Genomic DNA, 20,511 nt, shown 5'->3' with positions numbered 1-20,511 from the left:
CAAATTTTTTGAGGCATGGGTGATTTTAAGAGCAGATCCTGGAGAGCCATTACAAAGAGAATACCTGACATCCAAACCTGCTATAATTTTACGGTTGATTTTTATATTCCATATCCTGTAAATGGCCAGAATTCCAGGAATTCTTAGCTGTTCAATTAACTAATTCTAGGAGAGAGACCAGTAACCTTTACTGAATAAGAACTGTAGAATGCACTGAAATCACATAGTAATAATCATCTTAGAAACTCAGAGTTGGAATTCACTTTCAAAATCATCTAGCAAAACTCCCCTTTCTTTATATTTTGTTTATAATGTTTGTTTTTGAGACAGAGACAGAACGCAAGTGGGTTGGGGCAGAGAAAGAGGGAGACACAGAATCATAAGCAGGCTCCAGGCTCTGAGCTGTCAGCACAGAGCCCGACGCAGGGCTCAAACTCACAGACCATGAGATCATGACCTGAGCTGAAGTCGGTCGCTCAACTGACTGAGCCACCCACGTGCCGCTACATTTGTTTTTTATGGTTAAGAGCCTGTTTCTTAGTTTGCCTCCCTCTCTCTTTTTTCCCCTTCCCCTATGTTCATCTGTTTTGTTTCTTAAATTCCACATATGAGTGAAATCATATGATATTTGTCTTTCTCTGACTGATTTATTTCACTTAGCATGATACTAGCTACATCCATGTCATTGCAAATGGCAAGTTTTCATTTTTTTCTGATTAATATTCCATTGTATATACATACCACATCTTCTTTATCCATTCATCCGTGGATAGACATTGGGCTGTTTCCAAAATTTGGTTATTATAGATAATGTTGCTATAAACATTGGAGTACATGTATCCCTTTGAATTAGTATTTTTGTATTCTTTGGGTAAATACCTAGTAGTGCAATTGCTGGATTGTAGGGTAGTTTTACTTTTAACTTTTTGAGGAAACTCTATACTGCTCTTCAGTGTGGCTGCACCAGTTTGCATTCCCACCAACAGTGCAAGAGGGTTCCTCTCTCTCCACATACTTGCCAGTACCTGTTGTTTCTTGTGTTGTTGGTTTTAGCCATTCTGATGGGTGTGAGGTGGTATCTCATTGTAGTTTTGATTTATATTTCCCTGATGATTAGTGATTTGAGTGTCTTTTCATGTGTCTGTTAGCCATTTGGATGTCTTCTTTGGAAAAATGTCTGTTCGTGTCTTCTGCCCATTTCTTAACTGGATTATTTGTTTTTTGGTGTTAAGTTTGATACATTCTTTATAGTTTCTGGATACTAACCCTTTATCAGATATGTCATTTGCAAATATCTTCTCCCATTAAGGACGTTGTCTTTTAGTTCTGTTGATTGTTTCCTTTGCTGTGTAGAAGTTTTTATTTTGATGAAGTCCCAATAGTTTCCTTTTGCTTCCCTTGCCTCCAGAGACATATCTAGAAAGAAGTTGCTATGGCTGGTGTCAAAGAGGTTACTGCCTGTGTTCTCCTCTAGGATTTTTATGGTGTTAAGTCTCACACTGAGGTCTTTAATTCATCTTGAATTTATTTTTGTATATGGTGTAAGAAAGTGGTCCAGTTTCATTCTTTTGAATATTGCTGTCCAGTTATCCCAACACCATTTGTTGAAGTGACTATCTTTTTCCCATTGGATATTCTTTCCTGGTTTGTCAAAGATTTATTGACCATATAGTTGTGGGGTCATTTCTGGGTTTTCTATTCTGTTTTATTGAATTATATGTCTATTTTTGTGCCAGTACTATACTGTTGATCCTACCTTATTTGTTGACACATAAAACAAGATTTTAAATATGATAATTTTTAAATCAGGTGCTATTTAGCTTAGGGAAGAGATCACTCCTCTGTGAACACATTTATAAATAATTCAACATACAATTAAAAATATAATTAAAAACATATTAATGTTTCTTGGCATTTCTTCTGTGGTTTTTCCGAGTTTTTACACATCAAGACATTTAAAATTTTTCTCATATTTTTCACTTTGATTGATTAAGAAATGCTCATATATTGTATATGAGATATGCTCAAAATGCATAATTGAAACACATAAGGTTTAGCTGAATAGCTGGATATTTCCTTAATATTTCACAAATATCCTGTAATTAGATGAAAATAACAGTGATAAGGAGCAATGATGGTATATTTCTAGAAATTTATCTAACCAAATATTTTATTTTACTTATTGTTATTTTTTTAATGTTTATTTTTGAGAGAGACGGAGACAGAATGTGAGTGGGGTAGATGCAGAAAGAGAGGGAGACACAGAATCCAAAGCAGGCTCCAGGCTCTGAACTGTCAGCACAGCGCCTGACGCAGAGCTCAAACTCATAGACTGCAAGATCATGACCTGAGCCGAAGTCAGATGCTTAACTAACTGAGCCCCTCAGGCACCCCAGTTTAACCAAACATTTTTTAAGTAACTTGGATGTTGTTACCCTTGAGTGTCATTGAAACATGCCACCATTTTTTAATACAAAAATTACTGAAGTATTTTCAAGAATTATATTCAGTTTGAGCACTTATTTTACCAAATAATCCATGTGTTTTAGTTATTAATTTATTTTGTAATCATCAAAAATAGTTTTTCCACAATAAGACATTGAGTAACATAAGCCTATATATTGTGCTCACACTTGGCAGAGCATTAGCACAATTTATTTTCGCTAGCCCCTCACTTATATATTCTCCTGAGTATGTATCTCTCACAATCTGGAAAACCGTACTCTGTACTATGATGCATTTATATTTCATTTTTTCCCTTTTCAATGGATGTTACAAAACAAGGACACTCTCTCCTTCTCAAATAATTAAATCAAGTATCACTTTCTCTGAGAAAACTTTCTCCTCTCCCTCAGGCCTACCCGTTTTGCTTTCTGGGATTATGTCAAATTTTTAAAAATATCACTTAGAATAATTGTTATATTATGTTATTATTTGAAAATCACAAGTACTTACTAAGTGTAGACACTACTTAATTCCTGTGTGCATTTTCAGTAATTATCAGTATGCCTGATATGTACTTGGTGTTCAATAAATATTTACTGAATACATGAATAAATTATTTATTGAAAGTTATTAGAAGTACAATTAAAATTAATCAGTGGATATGAACTGAAGTATTACTAACTGGAGAAATAAACTAGGATATTTCTGGAACTAATACAATGGAGATAAAAGAAAGCACATAATTCACACATTTATGTAGAAAAATACAAATATATTATTTTGAAACAAATACAATATATTTGTTATATATAATTGTGCTGTTTTATATATTATATAAAACAGTTTATACTATTGTATATAAAGTGTTTAGTCCCTAGATTTGTTTCTCAGGACCAGCACCTATATTAAAGTTAAAAAAAGGAAAGAAAGAAAGAAAAGAAAAGAAAGAAAGAAAGAAAGAAAGAAAGAAAGAAAAGAATACAACCTAGAGCATGCACAATATTGTCTACTCTTTAGAACAAAATACATTTAACTGAGCTGTTATTCCTAATTTTAAAAATGTAAAGGGATGTATTAACAATGAGTATGTAGGATTTTCTGGAGAAAATACGTGGGGAAGCAAGTGCAATAGTAAAGAAGAAGCAGGAACAAAAGGGAATAGGTAAACATTTTATCTGTCAATTTCATTCAATGTGCATTAAAAACACTTCCATCTGCTTGTGGTTGTAAAAGTCCCCTGGATGCTAGGTAAGCTCAATGTTATTACCTAGTAATCCAGTATCACTTGCTTCAGCTAATTAATAATATCTCATATATATTCAAAGCACACTACAGTGTATAGACTGAGAATTACACATAACAAAGAAGGACAATTTTAAATACTGGGCATTGAATATGTGAGTAAATTAGGTTTAAAAGTTCTTAGTGTTTACAAACAATCCTGCAATGTACATGTTTAGCAACAATGCACTACACCCCACACCTTATTTTTTTCTTTTAATAATAAACTGGAAAGTTTTGAGTAAAATTTTGGTATTGACCAAAATATCCTTAATGTTCTCCTCAGCTTGACAGAACTCCTGACTATAGGTGCCCTGACCTCCCTTTTCTTAGAGCAGGTACTTTAGAAAACTTGGAACTGTAAATTATTTTTCTGCTTCTTTAATGTAATTTTTCTCCTCTTGCATGTTTTAGGTCCCAGGAATGTCTTTGTCAGGAATCTTGGAGCTGTCCCTCTGAAATGTAGTCACCAAAAAGGATAGGGCCTCTGTTTCCCAGTGTCTATGAGAGACTAAGAACCTAATTTTTTTTTTATATGAAGTTTATTGACAAATTGGTTTCCATACAACACCCAGTGCTCATCCCAAAAGGTGCCCTCCTCAATACCCATCACCCACCCGCCCCTCCCTCCCACCCCCCATTAACCCTCAGTTTGTTCTCAGTTTTAACAGTCTCTTATGCTTTGGCTCTCTCCCACTCTAACGTCCTTTTTTTTTTTTTTTTTTTTTTCCTTCCCCTCCCCCATGGGTTCCTGTTAAGAACCTAATTTTTATAATCAATTGGCAAACAGAGATGGTTTAATCACAATAACCAGTCTTCCTTCTCATGTCCTCTAGGACTTTTCCACTAGCTCACCTCAGTGCTTAAACACTCTGCCTTTCTCCCCTATGATCATCAGTAATGAGTGAGAGTTCATGTTGCTTCACATCCTTGTCAGAATTTGGTGTTGTCAGTATTCTGGATTTTGGACATTCTAATAGGAGTGTAATGGCATCTCATGGTTATTTTAATTTCTATTTTTCGGACGACATATGATGTGTGCTTGTTTGCCTTCTGTATATCTTCTTTGGTAAGGTGTCTGTCAAAGTTCCTGGACCAATTAAGTTGGTTTGTCATTACTGAATTTTAAAAGTTCTTTGTATATTTTGGACAACAGCCCTTTATCAGATGTTGTCTTTTGCGAGTATTTTCTCTCAGTTTGTGGCCAGTCTTCTTATTTCTTGACATTGTCTCTCAGGGCATGCGTCTTTATTTTTAATAAATTCAAGCTTATCAATTATTTCCTTCGTGGATTTTATCTTTGGGTTGTGTCTAAAAAGGTCACTGATACCCAAAGTCATCTAAATTTTCTCTTATGTTATAGTCTTGTGTTTTATATTTAGATCCATGATCTATTTTGAATGAATTTTTGTGACAAGGTTTGTGTTTCGTTTCTTTTTTTCTTTTCTTTTTTTGTCTGTGGATGTCCAGCTGTTCCAGAAATATTTAAAGATTTTATTTTCTCCATTGTATCATATTGGTTCTTTTGTCAAAGATAAGTTTATTATATTTATGAGGGTCTATTTCTCAGCACTTAATTTTGTTCTATGGATCTATTTGTCTGTTCTTTCTCTAGGACTTCACTGTCTTCATTACTGTAGCTTTATAGAAGTCTGTTTTCTAACTTTGTTTTTTTCTCTATATATTGTGTTGGTTTTTCTGAGTCTTTGCTTCTTCTTTTTTTTAATTAAAACATGTTTCTTTCTTTCTTTCTTTCTTTCTTTCTTTCTTTCTTTCTTTCTTTCTTTTCTTTCTTTCTATTAAATATAATTTATTGTCAAATTGGTTTCCATACAACACCCAGTGCTCATCCCAACAAGTGCCCTCCTCAATGCCCATCACCCACTTTCCCCTCCCCCCCCATCCCCATCAACCCTCAGTTTGTTCTCAGTATGTAAGGATCTCTTATGGTTTGCCTCCTTGCTTCTTCATATAAACTTTAGGTTCAGTTTATAAATATCTACAAAATAACTTGCTGAGATTTTGATGGGGTTTATATTGAAATCTATAATTCAGTTTGGGAAGAACAGACAACTTGACAATATTAAATCTTCCAATCCATTAGCAGTAGTTTTCAATAGACAGACAGATAGATAGATAGATAGATACCTTGCATTTATTTTGTTAGATTTTTTACCTAAGTATTTCATTATTTCGGGAGCTAATATAAATGGTATTTTTTTTTAAATTTCAAATTCTACTTGTTTCTTTCTGGCATATAGGAAAGAAGTTGGCTTTTGTATATTAACTAAGTTTATGGTATACAAGCATACCTTAGAAAATTGTGGGTTTAGTTCTAGACAAATGTTTAAATATTTTGGTTTCCTAATGCATATAGAAGTTATGTTTATACTATACTGTACATTAGTAAGTGTGCAATATCATTATGTCTAAAAATTACATACCTTAATTTTATTTTTTTTTAAATTTTTTTTTCTCAACGTTTTTATTTATTTTTGGGACAGAGAGAGACAGAGCATGAACGGGGGAGGGGCAGAGAGAGAGGGAGACACAGAATCGGAAACAGGCTCCAGGCTCCGAGCCATCAGCCCAGAGCCTGACGCGGGGCTCGAACTCCCGGACCGCGAGATCGTGACCTGGCTGAAGTCGGACGCTTAACCGACTGCGCCACCCAGGCGCCCCACATACCTTAATTTTAAAATACTAATTTATTGCAAAAAAAAGTGCTAATCATCACTGAACTTTCAGTGAGTCTTTTTTGCTGGTGGAGGGACTTGCCTGGACATTGATGGTTGCTGACTGACCAAAGCGATGACTGCTGAAGATTGGGTTGACTGGCAATTTCTTAAGATGAGACAACAATGAAATTTGCTGCATCAATTGACTCTTCCTTTTGTGAGTGACTTTTCTGTAGCATGTGATGCTGTTTTACAGCATTTTACCCACAGTAGAACTTTTTCCAAAATTGGAGTCAAGCCTCTCAACACCTGCTGCTGCTTTATCAGCTAAGTTTACATCAAAGGATTTTAAATCCTTTGTGGTTATTTCCACAATCTTCGCAGCATCTTTAGGGGTAGATTCCATCTCAGAAAAACACTTTTTTTTTCTGCCCATTGATAAGAAAGTCATTATTGTTTCAAGTTTGATCATGAGATTGCAGCAACTTAATCACATCTTCAGGATCCACTTCTTGTTCTCTTGCTATTTCCACCATACCTGCTGTTACTTCCTACACTGGAGTCTTAAACTCCGTTTTGTAAAAAAAGCAGTATCTGTGATGTGCAGTGAAGTGAAGGAAAATAAAACAAGTTATACCTCTCTTCTGTAACCTTGCTATAATCACTTATGAGTTCCAGAAGTTCTTTTGTTTGTTCCCTCATATTTTCTACATATGCGATGACATCTCTGCGAAGAAAAACAATTTTATGTCTTCCTTTTCAATCTGCATACCTGTATTTCCCCCCTCCGCCCATTTTTTTTTTGTTGTTGTTGTTGTTTTATCACATTAGCAAGGACTTCCAATACGATGTTGAGAAGGAGTGATAGGGAGGCATCCTTGCCTTGTATATAATAGTAGTGGGGAAGCTTTGAATTTCTCACTATTAAGTATGTTAGCTGTAATTTTCCTGTGGACATTCTTTATCAAGTTGAGAAAGTTCCTCTCTATTCCAAGTTTACTGAGAGTATCATGAGTGAGTGTTGAATCTGTTAAATTCTTTTTCTGTATCTAATGATATAATCCTGTGATTTTTCTTTTTTATGGTCTGTTGAAGTGATGGGTTGCATTGATTGATATCTGAATGTTGGCATACCTGGGATACATTTGGTTGTGGTGTATAATTATTTTCATGCATTGTTGGATTAAATCTGTTAATATTTTGTTGAGGATTTTTGCCTTCATGTTCAGAAGAGTATTGGTCTATAGTTTTCTTGTAATGTCTTTATCTGGTTTTGGTATTAAGGTAATTCTGGACTCAGAATGAGTTGGATAGTATTCCCTCTGCTTCTCTTCTCTGGAAGAGATTGAGGAGAATTGGCATAATTTATTCCAAGGAACTCATCTAGGTTTGATGATTTCTACTACAGAAGTAGTAATTACTGATTTGATTTCTATAATAGATATAGAACTATTCATACCATATATTCCTTCTTATGTGAATTTTAGTAGATTGTGTCTTTCAAGAAATTAGTCCATTTCATCTAGGTTGTCTTGTGTCCTCATTTTTTTCCCTGTGTTAGGGCTAGAGGTTTATAGATTTTACTCACCTTTGCAAAGAACTAGCTTTTGACTTTGTTGATTTTCTCTATTGATTTATTATTCCAATTGTATTGATCTCAGCTCTAGTTATTATTATTTATTTTGTTCTACTTATTTTGAATCTAATTTGCACTTCTTTTCCTAGTTTCCGAGGGTGGAAACTTAGATTATTAATCTTAGATCTTTCTTCTTTTCTAATATGTGATGTGCATTCAATGCTATAAATTTCCCTAAGCACTGCTTTCACTGCATCACACAAATTTTGATGATTTGTGTTTTCGTTTTCATTTGGTTCAGAATATTTTAAAATTTCTGTTGAAATTTCTTCTTTGACTTTCTTTAGAAGTGTGGTATTTAATCTCTCTATTTTAAATTTATCTAGTTCTGTTTCTATCATTTATTTCTAATTCATTCCCCTATATTCTGAGAGCAGGTACTGCATAATTTCTATTCTTTTAAATTTACGATGGAATGTTTTATGACCCAGAATGTGGTCTGTCTTGGCGACTGTTCCATGTGAGCTTGAGTAAAATGTGTATTCTGCCATTGTTGGATGAAATAATCTATAGATGTCAATTATATCCAGTTGATTGATGATGGTGTTGAGTTCAATTATGTTCTTACTAATTTTCAATCTTCTAGATCTATTCATTTCTGAGAGAGGGGTGTTGAAATTTCCAACTATGATAGTAAATTTATCTAATTTTTTTGCAGGCCTATAAATTTTCGTCTCATGTAGTCTGATACTCTGTTGTCAGATGCATGCACATTAAGAATTGCTATGTCTTCCTGGAGAACTGACTCCTTTATTGTTACGTAATGCCCTCCCTTGTCCTTAATGACTTTCCTTACTTTAAACTCTATGTCTGAATGAAAATAGCTACTCCTTTCTTTTGATTAGTGTTATTATGGTATATTTTTTCTCCTACTTATTTTTCATCTATATGTGTCTTTACAATGAGTTTTTTATAAATGACATAGAGTTTGGTCCTGTTTCTTGATCCACTCTGAGAATCTCTGTCTTTTAATTGGCGCATTTAGACCATTGACTTGAGTGTGATTATTGATATAGTTGGATCCGTATCATTACTGTGTTCTATTTGTTTCCCTTGTTCTTTGTTCATATTTTTGTCTTCCATTCTTTTTCTGCCTTCTGTGATTTTAATTGAACATTTTGTGTGAGTCCATTTTTTTTCCTTCCTTAATGTTGAGAGTTTAACTGAGCTGCCCCATGGTAGCGTTGCTGCCTCAGCATCTATTTTGTTTGGTCAAGTGGCTTGTGGTGATCTTAAATTAACTCTACCCCCTCATGTAAGTACATGCCTTAAACAGAAGCCTACAGAGTCACGAGTATAGTATGATATGACTTTCCCAACAGCCTTTGTGATTAACAGTCTCCCCTGCCTCCCAGAACCTTCCTCTCATGTGCTCCTTAGCTAAGAACTCTGTGGGACTTACTAAAATCCTCCTCATTGGTTTGAATTGACCAATCTGATCTTAACCTGGGAACCCCAAAGCACTCTGTCTACATATCGTAAAAAAGCTATTTTTCTAGGACCAATCTCTCCTTCTGTCTGTACTCTACCTTGACCTCTCCATGTGGCGCCTTGAATTTTGTCAGGTACTTCCTCCAAATTCCATGAGTAATTAAATTCTCTATTTCATGTGTGTGTGTGTGTGTGTGTGTGTGTGTGTGTGTGTGTGTGTGCGCACAGGTGCGTGTGTGTTTGTGGTGTGTTGCTGAACCACAGCTCACCATCTGGAGCCCTGTGTACCACTTACACGTGTTAATTTCACAAGTTTGTAACACTTAGCATATCAGTTATTCTTTTTCCCCCCTCTTTTTTTTAAAGTAATTGCCCTAGAGTTTTCAATTTTCATTTACAACTAATCCAAGTTCACTTTTAAATTATATTATACCATTTCACAGGTAGTGTAAGTAGCTTTTAATAACAAATTCTAATTTCTTTTTCCATTCCTTGTTTCATTGCTATCATTCATTTCATTTATATATAAGTGTGTTGCTATTATTATTTTGAATAGGCTATTATCTATTGGATCAATTAAGAATATGAAAAATAAAAGTTTTTCTTTTACCTTTATTTATTCCATCTTTGCAGGTTTTCTTTATGTGGAGTTTCTGACCTGTATTATTTTCCTTGTCTCTTAAGAACTTCTTTTATTATATTTTTGAGGATATCTGCAATGTTTCCTCAAGTTTTGTTTGTCTGGGAAAGTGTTAATTTCTTCACTTTTGAGGGAAAATTGCACAGGGTACAGAACTCTAGGTTGGTGGGTTTTTCTCTCACAGAATTTTTAGTATTTCATTCCACTTTATTCTTTATACCATGGTTTCTGAGGGGAAGTTACATATAATTTTTATATTTGTCCTTTTATAAGTAAGGTGTTTTTTTCTTCTTCTTTCAGTATTTTTTTCTTTATCTTTGATTTTCTCTAGTTTAAAAATGATATGCCTATGTGGTTTTTTTTATTATTGTTGTTTTTTCATTTCTCCTGCTTGGTATCCTCTGAGCTTCCTGGATCCACAGTTTAGTGTCTGACATTAATTTGGGGGAAATACTCAATCATTATTGTATTGAATATTTATTTTTTTCTCTTTTTTATTCTCCTTCTGGTATTCCCATCACACATATGTCCCCCCTTTTGTAGTTGTCCCCTAGTCCTTAAATATTCTGTCCTTTTTTTTTTCAATCATTGTCCTTTTTGCTTCCCAGTTTTTAAGGACTCTATTGACATATCATCTAGCTCAGAGATTATTTATTTCCTCAGTCATGTTCAGAGTACTTAGTAAGCCCATCAAGTGTATTCTTTTCTTTTATAGCCTTTTCTTTTGGCCTAGTATTTGTTTTGGTTCTTTCTTAGGATTTCCATCTCTCTGCTTATTTTATCTATCTGTGCTTTCACATTGTCTTATTTATCCATTAGACCTCTAAGCATATTAATCATGGTTGCTTAAAATACCTGGTCTGTTAATTTCAACGCCTCTACCATGTCTGTTTTTGATGCTTGCTCTTTGTCTTCAAATTGTGTTTTTTGACATTTGGTATGCCTTGTTATTTGTTCTTGATGGGTGGGCATGCATGGTACAATAAGTAAAATGAATTACTGTAAATAATCCTTAAGTATGTAATGGCGAGGTGTGGGAGAGAGTGGGAGAGGGGGAAGTGTTTTGTAGTTGTATGATTAGGTCTCAGTCTTTTAGTGAGCCCATGCCTCTGGACTGTAAACTTCACAAGTATTTCTCAGTGTTTTCTCTCCCCTTAGGTGAGCTGGATTTGAGTATTTCCCTTCTTCCAGATAGAATGTGAGAGCCAGCTGGAGTGGGCATTTCCCTTCAGGAAGCAAGAGAGCATATTTTTCCTCTGATATTTACTGTGGGAATCTGGTCAACATCTCCAGGTAAATCCCACAGTATTGTGGAGTCCTGGGAATTTTTAACTCTCAGAATTGTAAGCACTCAGCTGCCAGCAATTTGTCAATTATAGTTCAGGTTTTCCTACTCCAGCACTGGTTCCATTGGCAATTTCTAATGAGTCTCTGCTCTAGGAAGCCATGACTCCCAACATTCAACTGTCTGTCTCTCCAGATTTGGGGTCAGAGGTGTGCTATGTGTTCTCCCTTCTCCTAGGGATCCAAGAAGAGTTGTTGATTTTTCAGTCTGTTCAGTTTTTTTATTTGTTATTAGGTCAGATTGGTGACTTTAAAGCTTCTTACATGTGGAAATAAAAACTGGCAGTCTCCACAGTGTTTTTAGTCAATATATTTTATTGCATATTTTATAGATCAAATCTCTTAATTATATTTTTTAGAAAGTAATTTTATATTTTCAGGTAAACTTTCTTCTAGTTCAACTTGAGAATGAGTTTCTTAATGTCCTTAAAATTTCTCGTTGTGATTTTGTTTGGAATTAAATTGAATATGTGGAATGCTAGCTACTGAAACATTGAACTTTTGCATCCAAGAACATGTTATCCATCTTGATGAGAACTGGACAATCATCCATCATGATGAGAACTGGATAACTATAGTTACAGACTTGGATAACTCATGCAGTGGAGAGATAGTTGGCATTACTATTTAAGTTCTCTTGATTTACTTTTGGGAATCAAGTCCTTCTAACTGTATAAAATGTCACATTCTTAACTCACCCACTATATCTACCAGGTCATTGACTCACTTTAAGATCCTGTTGTGCCCTTGCTCTTCAGAATCTTCTACAAGATTTTTCTTCTTCTTCTTTTTTTTAACGTTAATTTATTTTTGAGAGAGACAGAGACAGAGCACAAGCAGAGGAGGGGCAGAGAGGGAGACACAGAATCTGAAGCAGGCTCCAAAACCACGAACAGCAGTATCATGACCTTAGATGAAGTCAGAAGCTTAATTAAACGAACCACCCAGGCACCTCTCTAAAAGATTTTTCTTAAAGAATTTCACCATAAACACATACAATTTAAACCCTTTAAGAGTCTACAAGTTTATCTTGAATAAATCCTCACTGAGCATGAAGTACCTTCAGAAATCAACTTCTAAAAAATATTACACCCGTTTAATCTTTGTAAATTAACCTTGGTTTTATATGTGTGCGTGTTTTTATATATGAGTGTACATATGCATACAGATACACACTCATATACATACAGAAATACATTGATATTTTAAAATATCTTCTATAATTTCCATAGATCTAATTTTTAGCAGTTGAAGTTTCTCTTGATTTGGTAATTTTCATTCTATGTCATTCAGAAGCTTTTGGATTTGGTCATGCTCAGCAATGAGCTTTTATTGGTTTTCTCTGTAACTTGGCAGCTTTTACCACTTTGTAGATTAAAGTGTTATGGGATAGTGTGAAGAAAGGCCACTTTACATATGAAAATTGCTTAATTAGCTAAACAAATATATTTAACTTATTTCACTATTGGACTATAAACTTCTTAAGGCCATAGCATGAGTCTAAATTAAATTTTATATTCCATGGTGCCTTGGTGCCTAGTGTAACTATCTGTGACTGGCAGGTGGATATATTGATCTAGGGCATTAAAGATAATTAACATCTATTGAGCCCTTGCTGTGTGCCAGTTAGTTTGCTAAGCACTTTACATGAATTTTCTCCTTTAACTTTTTCAATAAATCTCTGAAGTAAGTACTACTGTCCTTTTTTTTTTACATACAGGGAAAATGAGGCTCAGGGAGGTTAAGAAACTTGCTAAAGTTCTCAGAATTAAATGATTGTGGAACTACAGTCAATATAGGCAGTTTGATGTCACAAGATCATCTTGAAACCAGCAGCGATGATTTCATAATCTCTATTACTGAATCTAAGTCAAGTGTTTGGTTTTGCCTATATGTGCTTCCTGCCAGATTTCTCATGTTGTGGTGATTAGGTACGTAGGAGACCTGGGACCAAGGTGAACTCTGCTTTTGATTAACAATGAGACTCTGACCATTGTTTCCTTATTTCTAATAGAAATTGTTTATATCCATAAAACACTTTATGATGGATTTTTTGAGTAGTTATAATGATAGGCAAAATAATGCACTCCCTACTCCCAAGTGTCCACATCCAAATCTCTAGAAGCTGTGAATATGTTGTTAAAGGGGAATTAAGGTTACTTGTAAAATTAAGGTTGCTAATCAGCTGGCTCTGAGATAGGGAGGGGTATCCTAGTCTACCCAAGTGTGCCCAATGTTATCAAAGGGTCTTTATGAGAGGAAGAGAGAGGGAGAGACAGGAGAGGCAATGCCAGAGTGGGAAGAAGTGCACCAGGAGCCGAGAACTTCAGACCCGGCCAAAAGCGGGAAAAGGTAAGGTAACATTTTACCCTAGAGCCTGCAGAGGGAATTCAGGCCTGCTAATATGTTGATTTTTAGCCCAGTGTGATCCTTGCAGATTTCCAGCCTCCAGAATTCTAAGGGCAATGAATTTGTATTCTTTTAATTCACCAAGTCTGTGATTTTTTTTTAGTATCAGTAATAGGAAAATAATACAATTATCATTATAAAACTGTAACATAGATATCATTTTCCCTCTTTGTGGATGTGGAGAGGAGGCTGAGTTTAAATGGCATATTAGAGAAACTCGACCACTAAATACCAATAAGGAAATTCACTCAGGTATTTGGATTCCAAATCCAGTACACTTTTTACTGTAAAATGAAGGGGTTGGATGACAGGCTTTCTAAGGTCTTCTCACTCTGACGTTTCGTGACTTAATGTGTCAAACAAAATCACAGACTAAGAGGTGAGGATTTGTTGGCTGTGTATCTCCTCAGTTTTCGGGAGTGTTTCTGTAGCAGACAGATTTTGACATCTTCTTGCTGTGTAGCAAAATAGGTGGGGTTTTGTTTTGCTTTTTCAAATGTGAGCCCTGTCACCTTTGCCCCTGGCTCCAAAGTTGAGCTGCTTGTGCTCTTTCATTGAACTGAACTAGTTTTCTCTTTCTGTGGCTGATTTACCGACCATTTGCCAAACTGACTTTCTGCTGACAGAACCTAATTTTTGCTCAACCTGTTTTCTGAATGAGACTTGTCTTTCCAAATTCAAAACATTTTGGATGAGAAGGATTAAATTTGTCATTTGTTTTGAAACCTATTGCATTATAGTTGCTTATGTACATGTTAACTAATATATGTATTTATACACTGATGTAAATAACTTTAAAATATTTGTTGTCTTTGATAAATCTTATTTTTAGATGCCAGAATTTTATTTTGAAAATATTACTTAATAGGATTTAGAGACAGGTGTGTAGAAAAATGAATCTAATTCTGCTGACCTGATGATTCTCTGCTGACCTTTCAGAAAATAAAATAGGAATAATCTATGCATATGGCTAGAAAGTATCAACAGAGAATGGGTGTTGTAGAATAAAAGAAAATGGGAATGAGTTTTGTGTGCCTGGTTAGGTTTACATGCATGTTTATTAAATTTGATAAACTTTAGTCACTCACTATAAGCACTGTGATGTATCTGTGTAGTTCATTACGCAGCCAAACAAGGCAAAGTTCTCCATGGAATGCTGCTTACTGGATGTGGTTGCAACACTTCAGGTGTTTTTTGTTGTTTCGTCTTTGTTTTTTGTTAGAACTTATTTTTTAAGCTCTTGAGGATTATTGTTAGAAAGACTGTGGTGCCAGCATGGGCAAGAGCATTCAAGTATAGGAGAATGTCCCTGTCATTGAGGTGCTCTGATATTTACCAAGGCTACAGGTTATGTCTGAAGAGTTAAATATTAGAATAAAATAGAATTCACTGGCAAAAGCAGAGTATGAATATAAGTAATTTATAAATAAGTCCATATGTTTTAATCTTTTACTGAAAAGCTTAATATGCAAAGGTGAAAAGAAAACCTTTTATATGTATGGATTATGAAGCATTTGAATGCATGTAATATCACTCGCTGGCACTGTTAAATCAGGAACTTTATATACAGGAAAATAATGATCCCAACAATGGCATGACATATCACTATTTTTTCTATTTTATAAAATAGGAAACTAAGGGAGAAGTTAGATAACATTATGAAGATCATAGGCTAGAAAGTCACATATGAAAATATAACCAGGGGCTTTTGATGCCAAAGTATGTGTTCTTCATTGTCATTGTCTGCATAAAAATTGTCTAGTTTTTCTACCCTGGTTATAAACTATACACTTAAAGATGCTAGCAGTATTTTATCAGGTGCAAATACTTCTGAATCTTATTTGCTACTTAAAGATGAACTATTACTTTTAGAAATACCTTCTTTTAGGGAAATAATAGCATTCCAAATGATTTTCAAGCAAGTACCTAAGATGCAAAAGAGGAACAGTGATATAAGCAGACCAGTAATTAAATTGTGAAAAATCAGAATGTGTGTATAAGCAGAAGGCCACATTTTTTGCAATAATTTTTTAGTTACTAAAATGTTTTCAAGTAGTTCTTTTTTCCCTAGAATCAGAATTACTGCCAAGTAATCATTTGTTCATTCAGTATTCGTTTGTTGATAATGGAAAGGAACCGTATGTGGTGAGGTTTAATTCTAGTTGATTATTGTGCGCTTTTGTATAAGGTTATGAATTGCCATTTTGAATAGTTCTTGGTTTTCATTTGTGAAGGAAATATGGCACAAATTGCTATTAATTAACTCTTCATCCAATGTGAGAACATTAAGTACTAAAATCAAGAAATTGGACCCCAAAACCCATGTTGAAAGCTTTATAACGCATGAATAAAAATAAAAATATATGTATATGTATTCTAAAACAATTTCATGGATATGGAATTTAATGATAGTGATTTTTAAGTAGAAATCTTTTAAATTAATGGACACAATTAGAATCTAAGTTAAATTGCTTTAAAAAAGGCTTAATTTTCTGAATATCTTTTCTGGTTGACATCTTCTAAAAAAGCTGATTTAACACTCGTGAATACAAACGACACATGGATGTGCTTGTATACATGTGTGGGTATGTGTGTATATGTAACCTTACCATAGTGAATTACCAATTCATCCAATCAATCCTATTTCCGTCTACCCTGAAATGGATTTCTTCATTTTTTTTTTTAAATAACTGTTTCAATTGTTAGGGAAAAGGAAGGTTTCTTTGGACACATATAAGCTGGCTAACATTATATATATATATATATATATATATATATATATATATATATATATTTTTTTTTTTTTTGTCACCAATATGTCGTGAGGTGAAAGAGTTGTATTCCAGCGGTAATTTTCAATGTAATTAAGATTTTTCAGTCTTTAAGCAAGTAGAGGGCACCAAGGGTCAGGTTGTGTTTCACCCAGACATAATTGACTTAATTGACTAGTGTATGTCAGGCATTTTATGTTGACACTACTTCATTCATTCTAAGTTACACATTTTTAGTTTACGTTGTTGATGTATGAAAGCAGGCTGCATCATCTAATTGATAGTGTTTTACAACTGTCGACCAGAGAGAGGTTGCAGTATAGTTTCCCTTATTGTACATGCAGGGACTTGGTCAGAGATGTTTATTTCCACATCAATTGCATTGTATTTCTGTAAATGTTGAATTTGACATTTAAATGTCAAATAATTTTAAAGATCATTTGAGAAAGGAGTATAGTTGCTGCCTGAAAACCTTCCACTGATAAATTATGGTAAAATAAATAATCATTAAAATGTATAGACTTAAATGGTATTTAGAAACAGATCTGTTTCTAGGTATGGCCTATTGTTAATGGTGTCCCTATTTTACACAACTCTAAGGCACCCGACTATCATTATCTGTAATACATTTATTTACTTGCTGGTTCAACGCTGGGGTAATATAAAATAGTTTCAGAATTGCTAACCCATACTCCTCTGAGAAACTATTTTACCAACTAGAGTACAGTGTTCCTATACAGTACATTTTATTTAGCCTCATAGTTAAAACCTGTTTTTAAAAGTTAGGTCAGCTATTCAGTGTATCTTTAGACAGACTTGAAAAATTAGAAGAATTCGATCTCTCTTTTCTGGTTTAAATATGGAGGGAGGAGAGCAATGAAAGGAATGCAGCCTTTAGAAGCTGAAATCAACCCCAGCTGATAGCCAGCAAATGGAACCTGAGCTCAAAAAAAAACCTAAATGAGGGTAAAAGTAGACTCTTTCCCGAAACTTCAAGTAAGGAAAGCAGATTTGCCAACCTCTTGATTTCAGCCTGTGAAACTGGAGCAGAGAAAACCAGTCAAGCCAACGAATTTCTGACTTCTAGAACAGTGAGATGATAAATTTTTGTTGTTTAGGCCATTAGGTTTGCAGTAATATTTTATGGACTAAATAGAAAATGAATAGTGTCCTTCCTAATAATTGGTAACTTCTCTCTATCCTGAGAAAAGATCAGACAAACACAAAATACTCCACCTGTATTCTTCTAAGGTGTCAAGGGCATGAAAAACAAAGAACAATAACACCTAGATTGGAATATAGTGACAATGACAACTCAATGCAGTATGAGTCCTGGATTTGATCTGAAACAGAAGAGAGACAATCATGTTAAAACTGCTGAGATTCAATAAAGTCTGCAGTTTGGTTTATAGTATTCTACCAATAATAATTTCTAAATTTTGAGAATTACAGTGTGGATCCATCCATAATATTGAGAAGAGTTGGGTGAAGATAAATGGAAATGCTCAGTACTGTTGCTGTAACTATTTTCTAAATCTAAAGTTTCTTGAAAGTAGTTTATGGAATGGGGTCACCCTCTTCGAAGGAAGTCTTAGCAATCTGCAATGTTGCTTTTTCAATGTGCCTTCTCGCAGAAAATGTGTTGGGAAAATGCACATTGACAATGCCAACTAAAAAATAGTTCAGAAGAGTTGGACACTGAATATAAAAATCATTTTAGATTAACTTTTTTAGTTTATTACTGGACATATATATGTAGTGTGTGTGTGTGTATATATATAACATATATATAATGTGTGTGTGTATATATATACATATAGTAAATATTTATAATTACAGTAAATATTTTGACTAAATTATTCAAGAGTTCTGAGTAAAAAAAAAAATAAAGTGATTTGAAAGCACTGCATCATAGCTTAATTAGCCACATTTATTGCGCCATAGTGAAATGGGGGCATTTACAATACATGGTGTCTTAGATGTGAAAAAACACATTTTTATATCACTTAATCTTTTTTTTTAAATGTTTTAATGTTTATTTTTTCAGAGGGAGAGAGAGAGACAGACTGTGAACAGGGAAGGTGTATGGAGAGAGAGGGAGACACAGAATCTGAAGCAGGCTCCAGGCTCTGAGCTGTCAGCACAAAGCCTGATGTGGGACTCAAACTCACAGACTGTAGGATCATGACTTGAACTGAAGTCCAATGCTGAACTGACTGAGCCACCCAGGCACCCCCCATATCACTTAATCTTTAACACATACATGCAGTGAAATGTTATCATTATTCTTATTTAATAGGTATAAACTAAAGTTCAGTAATACTAAGTAATTTGCCCAAACTCCTAGAATTAATAATGGCCATAGCTGGATTTAAAGTTGCTCTGTTAGACTAAAGAGCCTATACTCTTTACGTAAAATGTTCTATCTCCCGTAACAAGGGAAAGTGTGTTCACCAGCACACAGACCTCGCCCTGGACTTTAAGTCCTAACCCCTTAGACCTACATAGCTAACATGTAGCATATGCAGTGGGAACTAAATTCTACAAATTAAGTAATTAAGTTTGTTTAGCAGGGTGAAATGTTGAAAATGAGAAAATAGTCACATGACAACTTATTCTTTTAAATATTAGTTATGTTCTAAGACCCAAAGTAGCCATAAATTTGAGTAGTTTCATTTTGTTTTTTCTTTGCATCAAATAAGATAGCAAAACAAGCACTATTCTGAATTATTATCTTTATTTATTTTTGAGAGCGAGACAGAGAGAGACAGACAGTGCCAGCAGGGAAGAAACAGAGAGAGAGGGAGACACAGAATCCAAAGCAAGCTCCCAGCTCTGAGCTGTCAGCATAGAGCCTGATGCAGGGCTCAAACTCAAAAAACCTGTGAGATCATGGCCTGAGCCAAAGTCAGATGCTTAACCCAGTGAGCCAGCCAGGTATCCCGTATTCTGAATTATTTTAAATTATATTTAGGTCCTAAAACTTGGCCTATTAGAGATAATGAAGATAGGGATGGTGGAGGTAAATATTCTCATTTAGAAGCTCCTATAGTTTTTGTGGGAAATTGGAACACATAACAACATTAGCAAATTTTGTAAAGCACAAGCTATCATCCTGGGTTTTTCAAAGGCACTTGCTAATTTTTGAGAAAGAAACCTAGAAGAACAAACAAGAAATCTGGTCTAAAAACTAAACTCATCATCTTTTATGTCATGCCAGTCAAAACACTGCCTGTTTATTTTGCAGCTTTCCCAAATGAAACATTTTACAATTGATATTTACTTTCAACACAATGTGCCTCGAAAGTGGCATTTGAATAACCACAAGGTTGAAATGGTAGGGATTTGAAAAAAAAAAAAGATGTGGAAATGCTTAATTTAGGGAACTATCCATGTACAAAAAATTTTTTGATACTGTTGAAATTGGATTAGTCAAATGAGTCAAACTAATTTTGGTTCTTTATGTTGCCAGAAACAAGATACTTAAAAAAATTCTTATTTTTGCCATTATCAAGGTAATCTCTGTTTATGATGGATTCAAGCTATTCACAAAAAAACCACATAAACTTGATGAAAACCACTCCAGATTCTACTGCACAGAAGTAACCTTTCATTAATATTACATAACCATTATTTCAGAGACAACAGAGATCTGTCATGCTAGTTAAAAATGGGTTGTCATATGTGCTATTTAAAAAAATGGTCTTATGTTATTCTTTAGACCAAACAAATACAGGAATGAGAACTTAGTAATATCTTAGGTTTTTTTTTTAAGTTTATTTATTTATTTTGAGGGGGAGAGGGGGCACAGAGAAAGGGAAAGAATCTCAAGCAGGCTCTGCACCGTCAGCGTGAGGCTGATAAGGGGCTCGAACC

The sequence above is a fragment of the Lynx rufus genome, unplaced genomic scaffold, assembly GCF_022079265.1.
Source record: "Lynx rufus isolate CCGP_SWC_20201006 ecotype Redwood Valley unplaced genomic scaffold, mLynRuf1.p SCAF_13, whole genome shotgun sequence".
Lineage (NCBI taxonomy): Eukaryota > Metazoa > Chordata > Mammalia > Carnivora > Felidae > Lynx > Lynx rufus.
The sequence above is the reverse complement of the archived record's forward strand: the minus strand, read 5'-3'. Positions refer to the sequence as shown.